Raw genomic sequence first — 20,032 nt, forward strand, 5'->3', positions numbered from 1 at the left:
CTGTTTCTTTCTGTGCTTTGGATCCAAATGGTAAAAGACAGTTGTGCCCAATTTAATTATGGTGTCCTTTAGGAGTGTGATCAATGCCACTTAACTAGGGAGCAAGTTCTAAAAATAGTTTACCTGGGCCACAGGTCACCATAGCTTCCATCTCTGGGGTGAAAATCAACCACTAGTAGCTGCAATTTCTACCTGAGCTCTTGTCAAATCTTTGACTTTCCTTGGATTAATTTGACACTTCTCTGGCGTAGAATTCTTCACCAACCGCACAACAGATCAGTAGCGACAGTGAGGTACAACTCCCCCAAATATGCCCCTTTATTTATTTAATCTGGTGGCACAGATTAAAATTAGGGACTAAATTCAGGTGCGATTTAGAATCCCTGTAAGACACCAAATGTCAGGTCTCTATTAAAAATAGGTATCTTTCTGCAGCTATAGCACATTCAACACGGATTTCATTTTCTACACAGTTGCAGCATCTCCCAGGGGTGAGCTGAAGAGAAAAGTCACTTCCATGTTTCCCATCTCTACCTAGCTAGGGATTGTATTTCCCAAATAATAGGCAACATGCAGCTAATGAGGAAGGAGATCTCTTCAGGAGCCACTTCCTGCAGGGCCTGGGCCACAACGGCTTTGGGAGCCCAATGCATGGGCACTTTGTTTAGTTATAAGTTATTTACGAGGGAATCCTCTTCCCAGCCCTTCAGAAAAAATACTGACCTAACCAACTGCACAACAGGGGGGGATTGGGATGGTGATGGGGAATAAGGGAATCCCTCTGATTTACCCCATCTTCTTCTGTTGTTCCAGAGGGTGAAATGACATTTTCCCCTATCCCTGCCCTGTTCCTGCTCTTTGTTATAGTTCAATATATTTTAAGTGAGAAAAATGGTAGTAAAAATATCTGCTCTGCAGCACAACCTGAACCAACATCAGAGCAACTGGGAGTGAAACAACTTCTTCCCCAAGAGTGAACTCGATGACTAACAATGGCTTTGAAATGGGGGAACAGTATAACCATGCTGCTCAGGGTTTGTTTAGACTAGGAAAAGTGATGGAGTTTAGGTCAGGTCAAGGGGGAAGCTAATGCCAACCCCTGCACCTGGGCTGCATCTGTACTACAACTGTAATTGTCTTGTTACACCAAGATCATTAACTTGAGCAGCCAATGTCATGTACAGCCCTAGTGGATGTCAGGCACAGGTAGTTTTAGCCTCAGTGTAGCTTGTTGGGATCAAACCTCTCTCCCACCTGGAGCTGACGAACATTCCTGGCTGGAGGGACACACACTCCTTCGACTCAAAGGAAAGGAGTTGATAGAAAAGATCACAGGACTGAGCCCAAAGAAGGCTGAGCTGCAAAAGGCAGAAGCAGGCAACTCATTTGGTGGAGCTGAGACACCACGGTGAAGATGGTGAAAAATTACTATGTGGAAATTAGCAAATGTGATTAAAAAAAAAAATCTGTCTCCAGCCCTAGTCAAGGCATTTGCTACAGTTCTCTCTCATGTGGATTTTCTGATGTGTAATAAGGTTTGAGCTCTGATTGAAGCTTTTCCCACACTCAGAGCATGTGTAGGGCTTCTCCCCTGTGTGGATTCTCCTGTGTGTGCTCAGGACTGAGCTGTAACTGAAGCTTTTCCCGCACTCAGCGCACGTGTAGGGCGTCTCCCCTGTGTGGATTCTCCGATGTGCGATAAGGTGAGAGCTCGAAATGAAGCTTTTCCCGCACTCAGAGCACGTGTAGGGCGTCTCCCCTGTGTGGATTCTCTGATGTTTGATAAGGTGAGAGCGCCGATTGAAGCTTTTCCCGCACTCATGGCACATGTAGCGTCTCTCTTCCAAGTTGACTCTGTTGCGGGTTATAAGGTCTGAGTGGCTACTGTAGTTTCCCTCTGGCCTCTGCTGAGTCTCACAGGCTTTTGTGTTTTCTGGGAGTGCACAACTCCTGGAAACATTCCCTTTGGATCTTCCTGATAACAGCCAATGTGGATCTACTTGCACAGTGTCTTCCTGCTGGGGTTTCTCCTCCTCGTTCTCACTCACCATCCCATCGCCGGATGGGAGACAGAGAGAATCCAGACATAGGTCACTCCCTGTGCCTGAGAAAAAGGAAATGTCAGAGAGAGGAATGGAAAAAGGGATGAACAAACCAAAAGATATGTGGGAGAGATCAAACCTCTCAGGAGCTGATTTTCCCCAAACTCTTCCACAGAGAACAGAGGAAGGGATCAGTTCTGGGTCCTCATTGCACCATAACTCTCAGGGGAAAGTGAGATCAGGGAGTGACCTGCTGCCAGTTGTCAATCAGAATAGGAGGGAAGCCATGTGGAATCATTATGGCAGATGTCACTCATCTGCAGGGAACAATCCTGAATTTGAAGAGCTCACAGGGTCTTTGTAGGGCATCCCAAATGTTTCCTGCATTCCTAAGGAGTTGTTGAGTTGTTTAACCAATTCCTCACCTGTGCGGGCAGCTCTCGGGAGCACTTCTTTCTCAGAGCCCTGGAGGTCCGGGACCCACGGCTCTTCCCCTCGTTCCAGCTGGGAGATCACATCAGGTTTGGAAATTGGAAACCCTACTGCAGGCAAAGAAAACAAGGGAGGTCAGTGGAATTTGTGGGATACTTGTCACAAAGAATATTCCATAGTTTTAACCCCATCTCATTTTTAGGCAGTAACATCTGTAGCCCTCAGGATTCATCTGCTTGCCTGCATCAATATCTCTTTTCTTATAAGTACAGTATTGTGATAAGTTTATTAATTCATATTAAAAATACGTTTGGCTGTAATGCAAGAAACCTACAGGTCAAAAACCTGCATTTTAAGCTAAAGCAAAGTTAGCGTAGCTACATCCTGTGCCCTTTCACCCAGAAAAGGAACTGTTTTTCCTATACCCAAATAAAGTGCCTACGCTTAGGTCTAAGACCCTTTACCTAGACCAACAGACAATGAAGAATGGCAAAGGGGATTTTTCAAAGTTGCACTCACAGACTTAACAAGTACCCCACAAGTGCGCAGATACCTGCCATCCATATGCACACACATACTAGCCTAAGGAGTAAGCGTACCCTAACATTTCTATGGGGGAAGAGTGAAATTTGGGCATAAGAGGAAAGATCTCCGGCATTTATTTCTATAAAAAGAGGTAACCTACCTCACTATGGTATCCCCACCTCGACCTCCTCCTTCTTCTCTACACTTCACCATCTTCAACTACGTATTCATGCTATCCATCTATGACAGCTATTAATCAGTAATAGGCCGCACTTATTTTCTTTTCAAACCTTAAGTTCAAAAGGGACTCGGCTAAGCTTGGTCTCTCTAAACTTTATTTTAATTTGTGTGTAGTAAGTGCAGGCCCTGATAAAGGCCCAGTATGAGGCCTGAGGCCTGAACTAAAGTAATGGACAAGACTTTGCTAACATAAAGCAAAGTTAAGAGGTAGGCCCTGCTCACAGAAGCTGGCACGAAAAGGGCTGATGCTGCATAAACATATATTCACCTAGCATAAACATAGCACTAGAACACACTATACTGAAACATTCCATAGATAACAGAAGGACAGGCCGACCCATCCCAATGACAGGGGCAAAAGGGTAATATGATGGATAGAGTTGTTTTGATCGAACCAACATGTACAAGGTAGAAGGCGGCACCTTAATACGTAGAAAGGTTGTACCTTGCTACGTGGAAGCATACGTAAGATGTGATGTGTAACTTGTTTGTATCTGTGTATAAGAATGCATTCCTGGGGAGGTGCCTTTGTCCGGCCGTAGGGGGAGTGGAAAGTCCCGCCACTAAGCCGGGTCCTTGCCAAGAGGCACTCTCTCGCAGTACGCCCGGTAGACTAAGTAATCTACGGGGACCCTGCACGGGTGTCCGAGGTCGCAATAAACCTAGCCGACGTGGCTTTGCATCTTACTGGACTCTGTGATTATTGGGGATTCACGTCGGGGTCACCAGTGTTGTCAGAGCGGTACCGGTGTGGTGCTCTGCTTTCTCCTTGTTGATATCACTCAGCTGCGTGCGTGAGTTCCCTCTGTGTGCTGCCCCAGCTCTGCAGGTAGCTGACACTACCAAAGTAGAGTTGACAGCTCTTTGCATTAGTTTCCCTTGCAAGAGCTGTGAAACCAGAACCGCCAGAGGCGAGGCCAACACCAGTTTATCAAAACAGGGTGTGAATATTAACCAAATTTGCAGCACATAATATTGTATCATCATATGTATCTCTTGAATAACAGTAATACAACTGTAACTCTGTAATTCTACCTGTTTTACAATTTACTTACTATTTCATTGAGTTTAATAAAAAGTCGTTATGACTATATCTGTCTCACTGTGAGCTTCCTGTCATACCCCCGAAGGTCCCTTTATCAATTCTGTGGAACCTGATTCGAAACACGAACTTTTATCTTCTGATCAAACAAATTGGCGAGCCTAAACCCATATTAATTAATATAACATGATTAAGTATTAGTATTAATAAAATAAAATAATTACAATATAAATTAAATTAAGTTGATAAATCAAATCAACATTACTCACACACCCCAAATAAGGCTACGCATCCCAAGGCCATCTTCCTTGGCTCAAAGTGGCAGGAGAGTTACTATTATAACAAACCATATTCACTACCTTAGTGCCTAAGGACCAACTAACAGTGGGTCCCCATTGTGCTAGGCAAAGTGCAAACAGAGAATAGTAGATGGCCTATGCCCTGAAGAATTTACAATCTAAATCAGGGGTAGGCAACCTGCGGCAGCGAGCTGATTTTCAGTGGCACTCACACTGCCTGGGTCCTGGCCCCTGGTCCGAGGGGGGGCTCTGCATTTTAATTTAATTTTAAATGACGCTTCTTAGACATTTTAAAAACCTTATTTACTTTACATACAACAATAGTTTAGTTCTATATTATAGACTTATAGAAAGAGACCTTCTAAAAACGTTAATATGTGTTACTGGCACACGGAACCTTAAATTAGAGTGAATAAATGAAGACTCGGCACAGCACTGCTGAAAGGTTGCCGACCCCGATCTAAATAGACAGGACAGACACAGAACGGGGGAAGGGGTAGAACTCACTGTTAGAATAGACATATTCAGGCCTGCCTGTAAAGCCTAGACTTTAAGAACCTAGGGGTATTTTTATCACTTTGTCTTTATACCCCGGTAACTAGCTAAGAATCAAAATCACAGTCTGCCTGTGTCTGGGCCTTCTCTCACTAAGCTAGGCTGAGGCCTTGTTCTTAGACTAAGGCCTTTGGCTAAGCAGCAGGGGCAGCCATACGCTGGGAAGCGAAGGTCACATCCTCACATCCCAAACCAGTCACACTGAACTAAGGTGCTACTGGGCTGTTAGGAAGATGATCCTGTCCTGATAGCGCCCATCACCACCAGATAAAGAAACAGATCTTAAGATGGTTAAAGAAAACTTAGTTTGACAGCAGCTGGTCTGGCAAGAAATCACTTCTCAATGGTTGTGGTTGTGAAACCCTAATTTCTGTACCGTTTTATCTTTAACAAGGTAAAAGTGGTGGCCACAATCAGTCTGGTTCTCTAATTGTTTCTGTCTGCTGCATAATTAATTTTTCTAGGTGTAAGTTCATTAGGGTAGTGGAATATGCTTACTTGGAAATAACCTCAATAAACATCACATTATCTGTGCTTCAGACTTCTGTTCTTTCGCTGCTTGCTGTCTGCGTGACAAGAACCAGGGAAGTGGGAGGGTGAAGGGAAAACCCACTAACAAATGGACATGACCTGATAACCAAGAGATAAGCCTTTAAGGAAGGTTTTAATACACTTTGGAACGGATCAGGGATTCCCATGAGGACTGAGAGGGAGCGATGGTAAACACGCATTTAGATCCTTTTCTTGTTTTATATCTTTTCCCCATAAGGCTGAACCTCTGGCACTGTCAAGGATCCATAGGATCTCTGCAATGCCCTGGCTTTTAAACAGTCCTTGGGAGGTGCCCCTTGAATGCACTAGACCCCCAAGGGGTCCCACTATTCCACAAGGACAGGCCACTTAGCTTCAACACCTGAAACTGAGCCACTTCCTCGGTGCCCTTCCTCCACACTCCTCTCCACTTCTTCCCATTACTCTCAGCCAGCACCACCTCCCAGCACCTTGGGAGATTCTTGTGTTCCCTCCTCATCTCTCACAACCTCGTCCCTCCCTGCTGCTTCTTAGCTCTAACCCTGCACACACCCTCCCCATGTCCTGACACCCCAGAATTATCTACTCCCCCCTTCTCCTCCCCTCCCACAGCTCTGTTCTCCCTTCACCCGTGGGGTCCTGAATGGCAACATTATACGCTCTCCTATTAAAAGAGGAGCTCATCTGACTGTCACACAAGCCAGGCATGAGTCACACACCTATTTACTCAATTTAGAATTCTACAGGCAGCATAGTTTCCTCTTAAAATGAGAAAAAGGCATGAAAGTTACAGTTATTAATGTAGTTATGAATGTAGCCAATAAGGATACATTCAATGCAATTTTAAAATGACTGATGGCACCAAAAAGGCACATGACAAAAATGATACTAGTGGGTGGGAGATAAGGCAAAAAATGGGGGGCAAGGAAGCTTGTCAAAACTTGTATGACAAATAAAGGTATAAAGTTATTACTGCTCAGGTTCTTTAGAGACCCCACAGCTTCTAATAACCCAGGGGACAGGACTCCTTACCCAGCGAGGTCACCGTCTGATAGTTCTCCTGCATGACGTCCCTGTAGAGGGCTCTCTGAGTGGGGTCCAGCAGAGCCCCCTCTTCTCTGGTGAAATACACAGCCACCTCCTCGAAGGTCACCGGCCCCTGAAAGAGCAAGAGTCCAACACTCAGTACCTGCTGCCCCACTCACAACCCCACTGTTCACAGAACAGCAGCACCAGGTAAATGGAAGCTCCGGGAGGCACATGTTAACAGAGTCCCACCCCACCTTGCCTAGAGCAGCCAGGCGGCATCAGAGGGTAGAAAGAGAGAACCTTTGTGTCTCCCAGCTGACAGATGGAGGCAGAGTCATCACATATATCACATACCCACTAGCCAGGGCTTGATATAGGAGATGGGGCTGTCTCTGGACCATGCTGGTGGTTCCCTGGTAGGAATCCCAACACTCTCCAAATAAAATATATGGAAGAAAGGGGAAGTCAATAGTAAAGAATAGAAGTTAGAAAGTCAGAATTGTAGAAAATTGGTAAGGGAAGCTATCAGAAATCAATGACCAATTTATGAAAATAAGAAGGAAGTTTTTAAAAAGTATATTAAGTACAAAATTAATCCCTAACAATGGTACGGATGTTAAACAGCAGCTATTACAGTCAGACATGTTTAAATAAGCAGGTCCAGATAACTTGTATCCAAGAGTTCTGAAAAACCTGCTGGAGGAGTGTGGTGGACTGTTAATGTTGATTTTAATAAGGACTTGGAACACTTGGGAAATTCCAGAAGACTGGACTAAAGCTAATGCCGTGCCAGTATTTTAAAAGGGTAAAAGAGATGACCCAGCTAATTACAAGAGTGTCAGTCTGATACTGGGCATGATAATGGAGCAGCAAATATGGATTTAATTAATAAAGAATTAAAGGAGGGTAATATAATTAGTACCAATTAACAAAGGTTCAGAGACAACAGATCCAATCAAACTAACTGGATATCCTTATTGCATGAGATCAAAAGTTTGGTTGCAACTAATAGTATTGATGTAATATACCTAGACTTCTGTAAGGCATATGACTTGGTTCAGCACAACATTTTGACTAGAAAACTAGAAAGATACAAAATAAACACAACATACATTAAATAGATTAAAAACTGGGATTGTAAATGGGGAACCATGGTCGAGTAGATTTCTTTCTAGCGGGTTCCCACAAGGATTGGTTCTTGGCCCTGTGCTATTTAACATTTTTATCAATGACCTGGAAGAGAATATAAAATCATCACCGATAACGTTTGCAGTTGCCACAAAGATCGGGGTTGATGGTAACTAATGAAGTATCAGTAGGTTCAGGTTCCAGCACTGGGAGTCTGGGAAGTTGTCCCAGCCCTGGCTGGGGGGTTATTTCCTGTTCCACAAAGACGAGAAGTTCCATTCCCAACTTCTGTGCCTTGAAATTAGGCCCTGACACTACACCCCACATTCAGCATAGTGGTATGATTATCAAATGATTAGGACATAATTATGATGCATTTTGTGCAAGACGTATCATATGTTCAGTATCTTTGGAAAAGTTAGGATTTTCTGAATATGATTATCCTATTTGTGTGCATGTATCATATTCGTATCTGAAGTTATGGATATTGACTCTGTATCTGTATTTCAAATGTGCTTACTCTGGGTAACACTCACAACGAGCCTTTCAGGTACAACAAAGAAGCCAGACAGTGTTCATGGCTCATCAACAAAGACAATGGACCGTGGAAGAGCTTAGCCTCCTTGTGAATGTTTCAGCCAGCCTATGAGTCATGGCTACTATGACTCAGCAGGCCATGGTAGGGTCTGTGACCAGACCACATGCCACTAAACTCCATTTTGGTACCTGTATTTTTCCACAAACTGGACTGGGAACTGAGTTTAGAACAAAGGGTTTCTGCCATATGGAAAAGCTACATAAGGTGGGGTGTGACATCATCTCTTGGCCTCATTCCGCACACAAGAGAACTCCTGGAAACACCTGAGGAACAAAGACTGAACTCGGAGATGTGGTGGTCTCAGGGTAAAGGGATTTCTAGCTTGTGTATGGAAACTTGGTGGACTGCTTCTACCGTCAGTCAGGGTGAGAAATTGCTAATTCAAATTCTATCCAGATAGTATGTTAGGCTTGGTTTGAGTTTTTGGTTATTTAAGTAATCTGCTTTGATCTGTTTGCTATCACTTATCGCTGGGAAATTGGCTTTTGTCTGCTATCTCTCCTTGAGTGGCTCAGGTAAAGCACACAGGTAGCTTAGTTGGGTGTATGGCGCCACCTGCTGTCGCGTTGGGTGATAACAGGGCCTGGAGAGGCTGGTTGAATCTCAAGCAAAGCAGTGTGAGAAGGGCCAGCCCAGCTTGAGGGTTCGAGGGCACAGCGGTTCCCAGAAGCCCCCCAGACTGCACCCTGGGGTGACAACCCATCACACCCTAAAGTACACAAGTCTCAGCAGGTTTGTCACATCCTGTCCCCTCCCTTTCTCCACCCTAGATAGCTCCTGCCTCCCACCCTCCTATACATTTACTGCTTCTCTCCCTCCAAGCAGAACCCACCACCAGCTCCCTGAGAATCCCCTACCTGAGCGAGCTCCATTGATTCCCGCTGGAAGGAGAGGATGATCTGGGGCGAAACGTGGACGTTATTCTGTAGCCTGCTGGGGTGAGAAGGGCAATGTGAGAGAATTCAGATAGGGTTTCTGTCCTTTCCACATGTCGATTCCCCCCAGCATTGTTCCCTGCTAATGGACACTCTAGGTTCTGCCACACTGTGAAGCAGAGAGTGACCTTATCCCAGTACAGGCCTAGCCCCCTCCCACCAGGGTGTGACCCTCTGACACATGGTGAAACTCTCCCAGCAGCAGAGTCTCTCTGTTACACTTATCATGTTTGTGGGCGATACCAAGCTGGGAGGGGTTGCAAGTGCTTTGGAGGATAGAATTAAAATTCAAAATTATCTGGACAAACTGGAGAAATGGTCTGAAGTAAATAGGATGAAATTCAATAAGGACAAATGCATAGTACTCCACTTAGGAAGGAACAATCAGTTGCACACATACAAGACAGGAAATCACAGCCTAGGAAGGAGCACTGCAGAAACGGATCTGGGAGTCACAGTGGATCACAAGCTAAATGAGAGTCAACAATGCTACGCGGTTGCAAAAAAAGCAAGTATAATTCTACATAAGATAACATAACATTAGAACGGCCGTACCGGGTCAGACCAAAGGTCCATCTAGCCCAGTATCTGTCTGCCGACAGTGGCCAATGCCAGGTGCCCCAGAGGGAGTGAACCTAACAGGCAATGATCAAGTGATCTTCCTCCTGCCATTCATCTCCATCCTCTGATGAACAGAGGCTAGGGACACCATTCTTACCCATCCTGGCTAATAGCCATTTATGGACTTAGCTACCATGAATTTATCCAGTTCCCTTTTAAACATTGTTATAGTCCTAGTCTTCACAACCTCCTCAGGTAAGGAGTTCCACAAGTTGACTGTGCGCTGCGTGAAGAAGAACTTCCTTTTATTTGTTTTAAACCTGCTGCCTATTAATTTCATTTGGTGACCCATAGTTCTCATATTATGGGAATAAGTAAATAACTTCTCCTTATCCACTTTCTCAACATCACTCATGATTTTATATACCTCTATCATATCCCCCCTTAGTCTCCTCTTCTCCAAGCTGAAGAGTCCTAGCCTCTTTAATCTTTCCTTATATGGGACCTCTCTAACCCCCTTATCATTTTAGTTGCCCTTTTCTGAACCTTTTCTAGTGCTAGAATATCTTTTTTGAGGTGAGGTGACCACATCTGTACACAGTATTCGAGATGTGGGCGTACCATGGATTTATATAAGGGCAATAATATATTCTCCGTCTTGTTCTCTATCCCCTTTTTAATGATTCCTAACATCCTGTTTGCTTTTTTGACCGCCTCTGCACACTGCGTGGACATCTTCAGAGAACTATCCACAATGACGCCAAGATCTTTTTCCTGACTCGTTGTAGCTAAATTAGCCCCCATCATATTGTATGTATAGTTGGGGTTATTTTTTCCAATGTGCATTTCTTTACATTTATCCACATTAAATTTCATTTGCCATTTTGTTGCCCAATCACTTAGTTTTGTGAGATCTTTTTGAAGTTCTTCACAGTCTGCTTTGGTCTTAACTATCTTGAGCAATTTAGTATCATCTGCAAACTTTGCCACCTCACTGTTTACCCCTTTCTCCAGATCATTTATGAATAAATTGAATAGGATTGGTCCTAGGACTGACCCTTGGGAACACCACTAGTTACCCCTCTCCATTCTGAGAATTTACCATTAATTCCTACCCTTTGTTCCCTGTCTTTTAAACAGTTCTCAGTCCATGAAAGGACCTTCCCCTTTATCCCATGACAACTTAATTTACGTAAGAGCCTTTGGTGAGGGACCTTGTCAAAGGCTTTCTGGAAATCCAAATACACTATGTTCACCGGATCCCCCTTGTCCACATGTTTGTTGACCCCTTCAAAGAACTCTAATAGATTAGTAAGACACGATTTCCCTTTACAGAAACCATGTTGACTACTGCTCAATAATTTATGTTTTTCTATGTGTCTGACTCGAAGAAGAAAAAACGGTTACTTACCTTTTGTAACTGTTGTTCTTCGAGATGTGTTGCTCATATCCATTCCACAACCACCCTCCTTTCCCACTGTCGGAGTAGCCGGCAAGAAGGAACTGAGGGTCGGGTGGGTCGGCTGAGGTATATATGCGGTGCCGTTATGGCACCACTCCAAGGGGCGCTCAGCCGACCCACTGGGGTTGCTAGGGTAAAATCTTCCAACGAACGTGCACGCGGCGCGCGCATACCTAACTGGAATGGATATGAGCAACACATCTCGAAGAACAACAGTTACAAAGGTAAGTAACCGTTTTTTCTGCGGTGTTGGAATCTCCCTGCTCACGTTTTAAGCGAACAAAAGATGGGTGCCCTGGGGGCCAGACAGTTGAGCAACCAGCATCCACAACCTCTACCATGATAGCATCCTGTCTGGCAACAACTCACTTATCAATAGCTGGGGTCTGAAATCCTCATTTCTTTGTTGTTCTATCACTGTAGTCTCCACTTTCCTATTGCTTGTCTGTATAATCTCTGTCTGGTTCTGTGATTGTTTCTGTCTGCTGGATAATTAATTTGTTGGGTGTAAAGCAATTAAGGTGGTGGGGTATAACTGGTTAGATAATCATGTTACAATATGTTGGGATTGGTTAGTTACATTTCAGTAAAATGATTGGTTAAGGTATAGCTAAGCAGAACTCCAGTTTTACTGTATAGTCTGCAGTCAATCAGGAAGTAAGGGGGGGAATGGGAATGGGGGTAGGGGAATTGGAGTTATGTTTTGCTAAGGGGGGAATAGGAAGAGGGACACAGACAAGCCTCTGTGGTGTCAGAGCTGGGAAGGGCGATACTGAGGAAGGAAATTGGAATCATTACTTGCTGGAAGTTTACGCCAATAAACATTGAATTGTTTGCACCTCTTGAACTGTGGGTATTGCTGCTCTCAGGTCATGCGAGAAGGACCAGGGAATGGGAGCGTGATGGGATAAACCCTCTAAGAAGTACGTCTTTCAGGATGTGAAAAACCCTGGAATCAGTATAATTAAGCTGACCTAAGCCATGGTTAGATAGTGCTAAACGAAAGGAAAGATTGTTCTGTCAATGTAGCTATTACAGGGATGGAAAACCCCTCCACTCACTGTAGCAACTGTCTACTCCACAGTGCTGTAGCAGTGTCACAGCAGCATTTTAAGTGTAGGCAGCCTCAGAGCGAGACCAGGTCTAGCTCTGTGGATGCTCAGGCACTACAACAACAGCAGTGACAATACACTGATGCTTCCGTAGTTGGCAGGATTCAAACTTGCCTGGGGAGACCCCAATGGATTTCTAGTCCATCGCCTTAACCACTCAGCCACAAGTACTTGGTGTATAGGTGCATCACTACACAATGATTCTGTTCTCACTGAATTGTCACTTCACATTGCTCAGAGCAGCTCCCCCAGCACACTCCTGGCTGTGCATTAGTGTAAGTGTGTCCATGGCTGAACAACAAGGGTTCCTGCCCATTTCCCTTCTGGCTGGAGCATGATTAGAGTGTGTTTGTGGTTAATGACATTGCTATAGATTGTTGTTCATTCCCCACCCTGACAATTCAGACCGTCCCGTTCCTATTCGAATCTCCACCAGATCATGCCAATAGCCGGAGTCAGGATTTCTCTGGGGCACTGAAATGTTTCAGGGGGTTGGTGCATGAACTCAGCCTTGCATCCATCCCTGATGTTTCATGGACTAACAACAGCAGCGTAAAGAAAGAGCTGATCCAATATCTCACTGTCAGAGGTGAAGGTGGCCTCGTCCCGTCTGCATGACCATTGCCATTGCAGGAGAGAAGGTTTCAGTGGAATCGAATGCCCTGGCTCAGACAAGAGACACAGGGAGGTTTTGCTGTTCATGGATCTGTGCAAAGGAAATTGTGTCTCTGTGTGAAATCGAGGAGGGAAATGAAACGTCCCCATGGTGGCCTAATGCCCTAAGGAATGTGGGGGATGGACTCCGGCAGGGAAATGATTTCACAGGATCAAGGTATTGCCCTGATTAAAAGCTATGGCTAAAAGGCAGCCACTGTTGTTAGTTCCTGAACTTGGGTAGGGACGCCCGAGTGGGTATCAAGTCCATTGCCGTAACCAGGGGTAGTTGATTATTTTATCAAGATTCAAATTTCTTGGTCAAGGTATAGTCAATGTATAGACGCCAGAGAAAATAATACACTGATAAGAAGAAGAATATAGAAATATTTTGCAGTCACTATGGGCATAACTATGATAATTGTTTTGTGTTTCACTCTTTATTATGGCACCACCTTCCTTCCCTTTAGACTTCTAGTTTACCAAGGGTAAAACTAAACATCTCTTCAGATAGCAGGGCATGTTTGTGTTCATTCCTGCTAGCTACACAGGGATTTGATGTAGCTGCTTTCAATCCTCCGGCTCTGCCGGGATAAGTAACATTTCAGGCTGTCACTGAACTGAAGGAGGGAGATCATTTTTTGACAGGTTACGCCTCCTCTTAAAGGTGTTTGTCTGGCAGCCTTGGTTCCCAGGTCTCTCCGGAGGGAAGAAAGTTTCCGTGCAAAATACCAAAACTTTTAACAGAGCGGAGGGAAAGGCAACGGCCACATGATGAGGCCAATATGTACCACAACATGATTCTTTTACGTGGGATGACTCTGAACACGGACTGATCTGCACTCTCTTGTGTTTGAAGAGATGTTGAGTTTTGCACTTGGGAACCTATAAGGCTGAAGCAATGTTATGGATAGTGACACTGCGACTGAAGGGTGATTTAAGGTTATAAAAAATTGTTAAAAACACTGAGCTTAAACTTGAACTGCCTGTTATTAAAGGCTGGTTTCCCCACGTCAGTTCCATAAGCTCTGCTAGAAAGGCCCTGGGTTCTCTCCTGCCTCGGTGGGAACTCGAGGGAATCGTCCCCTGCTGCCCTTGGCTCCAGGCTGGTTTTTCTGGGGAGGGGGCATGGAATTGAGTTGTTTGCTGTTGAGAAGGGAGCCAGGCCAGTTCTCAGGGAACGAAAACTCCCAGCATCTGCGCAGCCCAACCCAGGCTGCTGCCCTGTCCCAGCCTCTGTTCCCCTGGGGGCCCTGCGTGTTTGACTCTAGAGCAGGCCGGGAGCAGCAGCTGAGGCAGACGACACCTGGGCTGGGCAGATAGGAGGGAGTTTAGCAAGTGGAAATGGTAAAACCGCAGTGAAGTATTACCTTGGACTCGACGGCATTTCTCCATTGGTCTGTCTGCTTTGGGGCAGGGACAATGACACATCCTGCTGCATTTGTCATTTCAAAGGGCGGTTTAGGATTTTCATTCTCAGACATGGTGCACAAAGCAGGACTCAACCCAGGGTGCAAATGAAATGAGCCACTCACAGGTTCTGGCAGCCACAATGAGCCTTTGGTGCGAGAGCTCAGACCTGCCCCTGTCGCAGAGGGAGGGGGGGTGTCTACAAGGGGCTTGGACCACTGATCTATCAGCGCCTAACTCCCAAACTTTCAGTAACTCTATCATCAGTGCCTGTGAGTGTAATTTAAACCATGAGAAAAACCACACTAGGCTAGACCAAAGGCCCATCTAGCTCTGAATCTTGTCCTCTGACAGTAGCCAATAGCAGGTGCCCCCAAAGCCACCACTGGGAGTTGAACCCAGGATCGCCTGTTTACAAGGCAGGTGCTTTAGCCAGCTAAGCCATGATGCCTGCCTGGGTGTAAGATATAGTGTCTGCCCACACCTGACTCCCTGCCATCTCCACCAGGCCCTGACAAGCTTTCCTTGTGTTTGGATTCTGCAAAGCAGAGGAGCAGGTGAGGTTTTCCTTGCAAGCTGTGTGTGTGAGTGAATCTTTGGCCAGGTCTGCACTACAAAGTTGTTTCAGCAGAAATATATTGCTCAGGTGTGTGAAGAACACACAACGCTCCCTCAGTCAGCAGCTTGGTGTGGCTGGTGTACACACTGCAATGCCACGTCTGGCGACAAAACTGCCCTGTTTTCGTGACAAAATAAAACCACTTCGATGAGAGGCCTAGAGCTTTCTGCAGCAAACTTACAGTGACAGAGTGCCAGTGTAAATGCTGCTGGTCCTTAAATCACCATAACTGGCCTCCTCCAGTATCCCACAATGCCTGCCGTGAACTCACCTGCCCTGCATTCCTGCTAAAGAGGCTGGGCCCCTCCCCTTTCATAGCTCCAGGAAGTTCTGACAGCTGAGCCTGCTGCTCTGCTCTGGCAGCCAGGAGCAAATCACTGCCGTGGAATGCTGCGAACACAGAGCAGGGTGGCGGGAACTTCCATACATGGGGGGGGGGCACCGGCATCCGAACTGTGACATCCCCATGACACCCCTTCCCTCCAGGAGGCTCTTACCTTCTAAACAGGGACGGCTGTTTTCTAGTAAAATCACTAAAAGGGAAAGAGAAAACTCAAAAGAGGTTCCTCCTGGCGCTCACGTCCGTGAACCCGAATACTCTCTCAGTCCTCAAAGAGAGACCTGGAGAAGGAGACTTGCTGAAGCAAAGCCACAGGGGTCTCTGAGGTTCCCCTGGCCCCTTGCCCCTGTCCTGCCTGGCTGATGTCAGCATCTCTCTGTGAGGTCACCACCTCCCCACCACCTTGGACCAATAGTCTGAGGTCCTGCCAAAGGCCTTTGTGATGTCACTGCCTCACCCCTCCTTTGCTGTGCCAATGTACTGCCCCTGGCCAGGCACTTTGCAGGTTTGAGGTACTCCCTGTGGATCACCCCACTCAAGGAGCGTTCGTTCTAGGCAGCAAGCCGGCTAGACAGGGAAACATCAGACGCTGCTCCCAATGCTACACTCAGTTTTTCAGAAATTAGTCGACTTTATGGCCAGAAGAGACCATTAGAGCATCTAATCTGACCCCCTGCGTATCACAGGCCTCCTGTAGGACACCATAGCTACTTTTGGGGTAAACACATTCCAGAAAGGCATCTAGTCTTCATGAAATGACATCAGGAGATGGAGAATCCATCACTTTCCTTGGTAGCTTGTTCCTGTGGTGAATCATCCTCGCTGTTGAATCTTTGTGCCTTAGTTGTAATATGAATTTGTCTCTTTTCATCTTCCAGCCATTGGGTCTTGTTATTCCTTTCTCTGCTCAATTCAAGAGCCCTTTAATACCCAATCTTTTCTCTCCATTAAGGCACTTCAACACTTCAGTGAAATCACCTTTCAATCTTCTTTTGATCAGCTAAACAGGTTGAGCTCTTTTAGTAGCTCCCTAGAAGGCATTTTTCTCCAGCCCTCAGAACATTTGGTGACTCTTTGCAGCTCTAGCTCCAGTTTCACAACATCTTTTTCAAATGAGGACACCAAAACTGGAGGCTATTCCAGTATCAGTCTCACTGATGCCGTGTCACCTCCTATGACGTTAGTGACATAATCTGTAACTGTATAGATCACCGTTGTGACCACTGTTCTATATTTGCAGCCAATATTGTACAAAGGTGTTGTGCAAGGGGTCTATGGAGAGGTTCTGATTGGCTGATTATAATGATGCTATCTCTATATGTGTATCATTTTTGTAGTTGACGTTATGAATATTGGCTCTATGCTGCCCGTATTTCAAACTTGTGCTCTGCTTCCGGGGAACACCCCAGACAAGTTGGTGTCAGTTCTGCCTAGCCTGCTTGATGGCCCATTAAGGACCATCAGCTATACAATCGACCCATTGAGAGAAGGCAGATACACCTTGTGACTCAGCAAGGTAGCAGGGACCTGCCTATGGAGAGAACTCTAAGGTTTTTCTATGCCCCGTGCTGGATAGAGTGTCCTTGGGACAAAGAAAGCAAAGACCACATGGCAAGAGACTAGAAAAGGCTGATGCCTCGTCTCCATCTTGTCTTCAATCCTGCTTCATACGTCTGGAGGGACTTTGCTACAAACTGAAGCTCTGTACAAAGGACTGAATGACCCATCCCAGCTTTGAATAGACTCCAGAGACTTGATTTGAACCTGCAGTTTATTCCATCACTGTTACAAGCCTGAACCAAGAACTTTGCCATTACTGTATGCGAAGGGTTCAAATCCATGTGCATTTTATATAACAACCTGGTCTATGGATTGTGCCAGTTCTTTTCCAGACCCAAAGTCCAGAGTATGGTCAAGGACCAGAGGCCTAGCAAATAGTGACCAGCTAAGAGAAAGCTGGGTAAACAGAAAGCCTTGCTTGCTAACATAGGCCTGGTCAGCAAATTGACAGCTGTTGGAGCTAAGAACTAAATAATTGTGTCTTATTCAGAATTGCAGACCGAACAAAGAATCCCTATTCCTATTGTGTTTGTTTCTTCTCTAGGGAGACGTTCTTCCCACAGATCCAACCTTGAGTTTATGAAAAGTTGGCACGTCAGTATAAGATATGGCATCCTTCCACCTCCCTTCCAAGGGACCAATGCCTGCCTTAAGACACACAGAAAACAATCTTTATTGCCATAGACTTTCACTCTTTCTTTGCTTTAACCCCCTAGGAATGTACCTGTTGGACAATCAAAGGAGTTGCCCCATTCCTATGGATCCCAAATCAGAATTCAACATATATATTTTATACTAATAACATTTTATCAAAGTACTAATGAAATGTTAACTTGCTAACTTGAGACCATGGGTGGAGACATTATCTAATCTGTTAATCATTGGCTAATGTGCTTATCCTGTCTTGCAAAACCTGTCCCGGGGTGTGGAACTGCCTAGCCTGTCACTTTCCCCTGCCCGTGGAAAATCTATATATTCTATTGTAATTAATTAATTAATTAACAGTGTCTCTGAGCCTAATAAGTCCACTCTGCCAGCACTGTGTGTAATAAAGTCCTATTCTTGACCTCTACACGGTGTAGATTTATGTCCTTCACAGACACCTGCTGAATAAAGAGGAGATTCAGCATCCAGCTTAGCTGAATGTGTCTCCTCTCCCCACAGCTTGGTGATCTTTTGAGGAAATGGAGAAGACTGCCTTTGCCTGGCTGTACATCGCTTGCAAAAGAAACAGGTCTTTTTGGTGACAAGTGTTGAAAGGAGCCATTAGACAAATGTGGAGACAGTAAAAATGTCCCCCAATTGAACTGGCATCTGTGGATGCTGAAGCCACAACACAGAGCGCTAAACACTATATGAGAACGGGTGGTGTCAGAAGAGTCTCTACCAAAGCCTTTTCCCACCAGCAGGGGCCTCTCTGTGCACAGAACTCCTGGTAGCGTGATGGCTGCAGGCAGTGGAGAACTCCATTTTGGCACCTCTTTTGTGGTGAACATCTGCAGTGACTGTTTAAAGGTCTCTAGGTAGTGATCTTTGGGAAGAGCTGGCTGAAGAACCTTCCTATTAACCAGGAGAGCCTGGCTTGGCCCGACAGTTCTTCCTCGCTGAACCTAGTGTGTCTGTTGGCTCCTTTTTTTGTATCTCTTTTCAGAAAAAGAAAAGATCTGTCAGCAGAATCCTTCTAAGTGCTTGTTCAAGACAGAGAGAGCCTTCCTTGCGGCTAAGTCTTGGTGCCATGGGGCATGCCTCACTGCAGCACCTCCTGCTGACCATCCTAGCAATTAGCTCTGGTTCTCCGGTGCGCCTTCATCTAGTAGCGTCTGGCCACCATCTGTTCTATCATTAGGACCCATGTTGCTCTCAGGACTTCAGTGTCCTCTTATGGACACAGCCCTCTGGCTGTGCCCCACTCAGTTCTCTCCCCCATGCTGGGTGTGGGGGGGTGTCCTCTACCCAGACACTTGCCTCAGTGGCCGGCTGCAGTCCAGGGTGTAGCCACCTGTGTCAGTGGCTACTGAGGCAAAAGGTGTAAACCTCCAACTCTGCCATCTGTTTCCCTGGACCATTTCCCAACAGACCTAGAACCTTCCTCCACCTTTGTATCAGGGCCTTAGTCTGGCAGTAGTCAGCCAGGAGGTCACTCATGCACCTCTTACCCCAGCACTACTCTGATCATGGTGCCCTCCCTGCTCCTGCTCCTGCTCCTGCTCCCTCCTTCACAGCAGCCAATCCTCCCTCCTCAAACTCCAAGGAGTGACTAACTCTTGCTGTGCTGAGCAGCTCTTTATATATGGGCTGCTCCAGCAAGCCTTCTCCTGATTGGCTCTCCCAATAAGCCCTTTCTTGATAGGCTGGGTTCTGCACAGCCTCTACAAGGCTGCCTTAATCTTTCTCCTGCTTGTTTGGGGCAGACAGCCCACCGCACATGGAAAGTGGCAAATGAGAAGTCTGGAGCTGAAGGAAAGGTTACCATGACTCAGAACTGAGCCGAGGTTGCTGCGACTGAAATACAGATCACTAACCATTATATGATCACAGTGACTGGTGGGAGAGGCACATGTTAGAAGCCCTCTGTCTACTCAGCTGTGGCTTTCTGTGCACAGAGAGCCAGACACCTCAAGGTCTGCAAGTCTTGAGGGAAATGGGGAACGTCTGTACTTTAGAATTTGCAGGTGTTGACTTGAACCATCAAATGAAACAGTTGCAAATGCTTTCTTCAGGCAGGCACCATGGCTTAGCTGGCTAAAGCACCTGTCTAGTAAACAGGAGATCCTGGGTTCAACTCCCAGTGGTGCCTTGGTGTATGGCTTTTGTCTCCTCTGCTCACATTTTCCTGTGTCTTCCTAGGAAACAGAAGAGGCCTCCCTTGATATCCAAGTCATTGCTTGCTAAGGAAAAGGCTTCTTTGGAGAGAAGCATTGGAAACAATCAAATCACAAACCTGGAGTTGATGAAAAT

At 45.8% G+C, this 20,032-nt stretch overlaps 1 non-coding gene across 1 annotated transcript; it reads left to right on the forward strand.

The window, feature by feature from the left end:
• Positions 1-19,797: 19,797 nt before the first annotated feature.
• Positions 19,798-19,871, forward strand: TRNAT-AGU. Its single transcript has one exon. It is a non-coding gene; the product is annotated as a tRNA-Thr (tRNA).
• Positions 19,872-20,032: the final 161 nt, after the last annotated feature.

This window comes from Mauremys mutica, unplaced genomic scaffold (assembly GCF_020497125.1).
Source record: "Mauremys mutica isolate MM-2020 ecotype Southern unplaced genomic scaffold, ASM2049712v1 Super-Scaffold_100036, whole genome shotgun sequence".
NCBI lineage: Eukaryota > Metazoa > Chordata > Testudines > Geoemydidae > Mauremys > Mauremys mutica.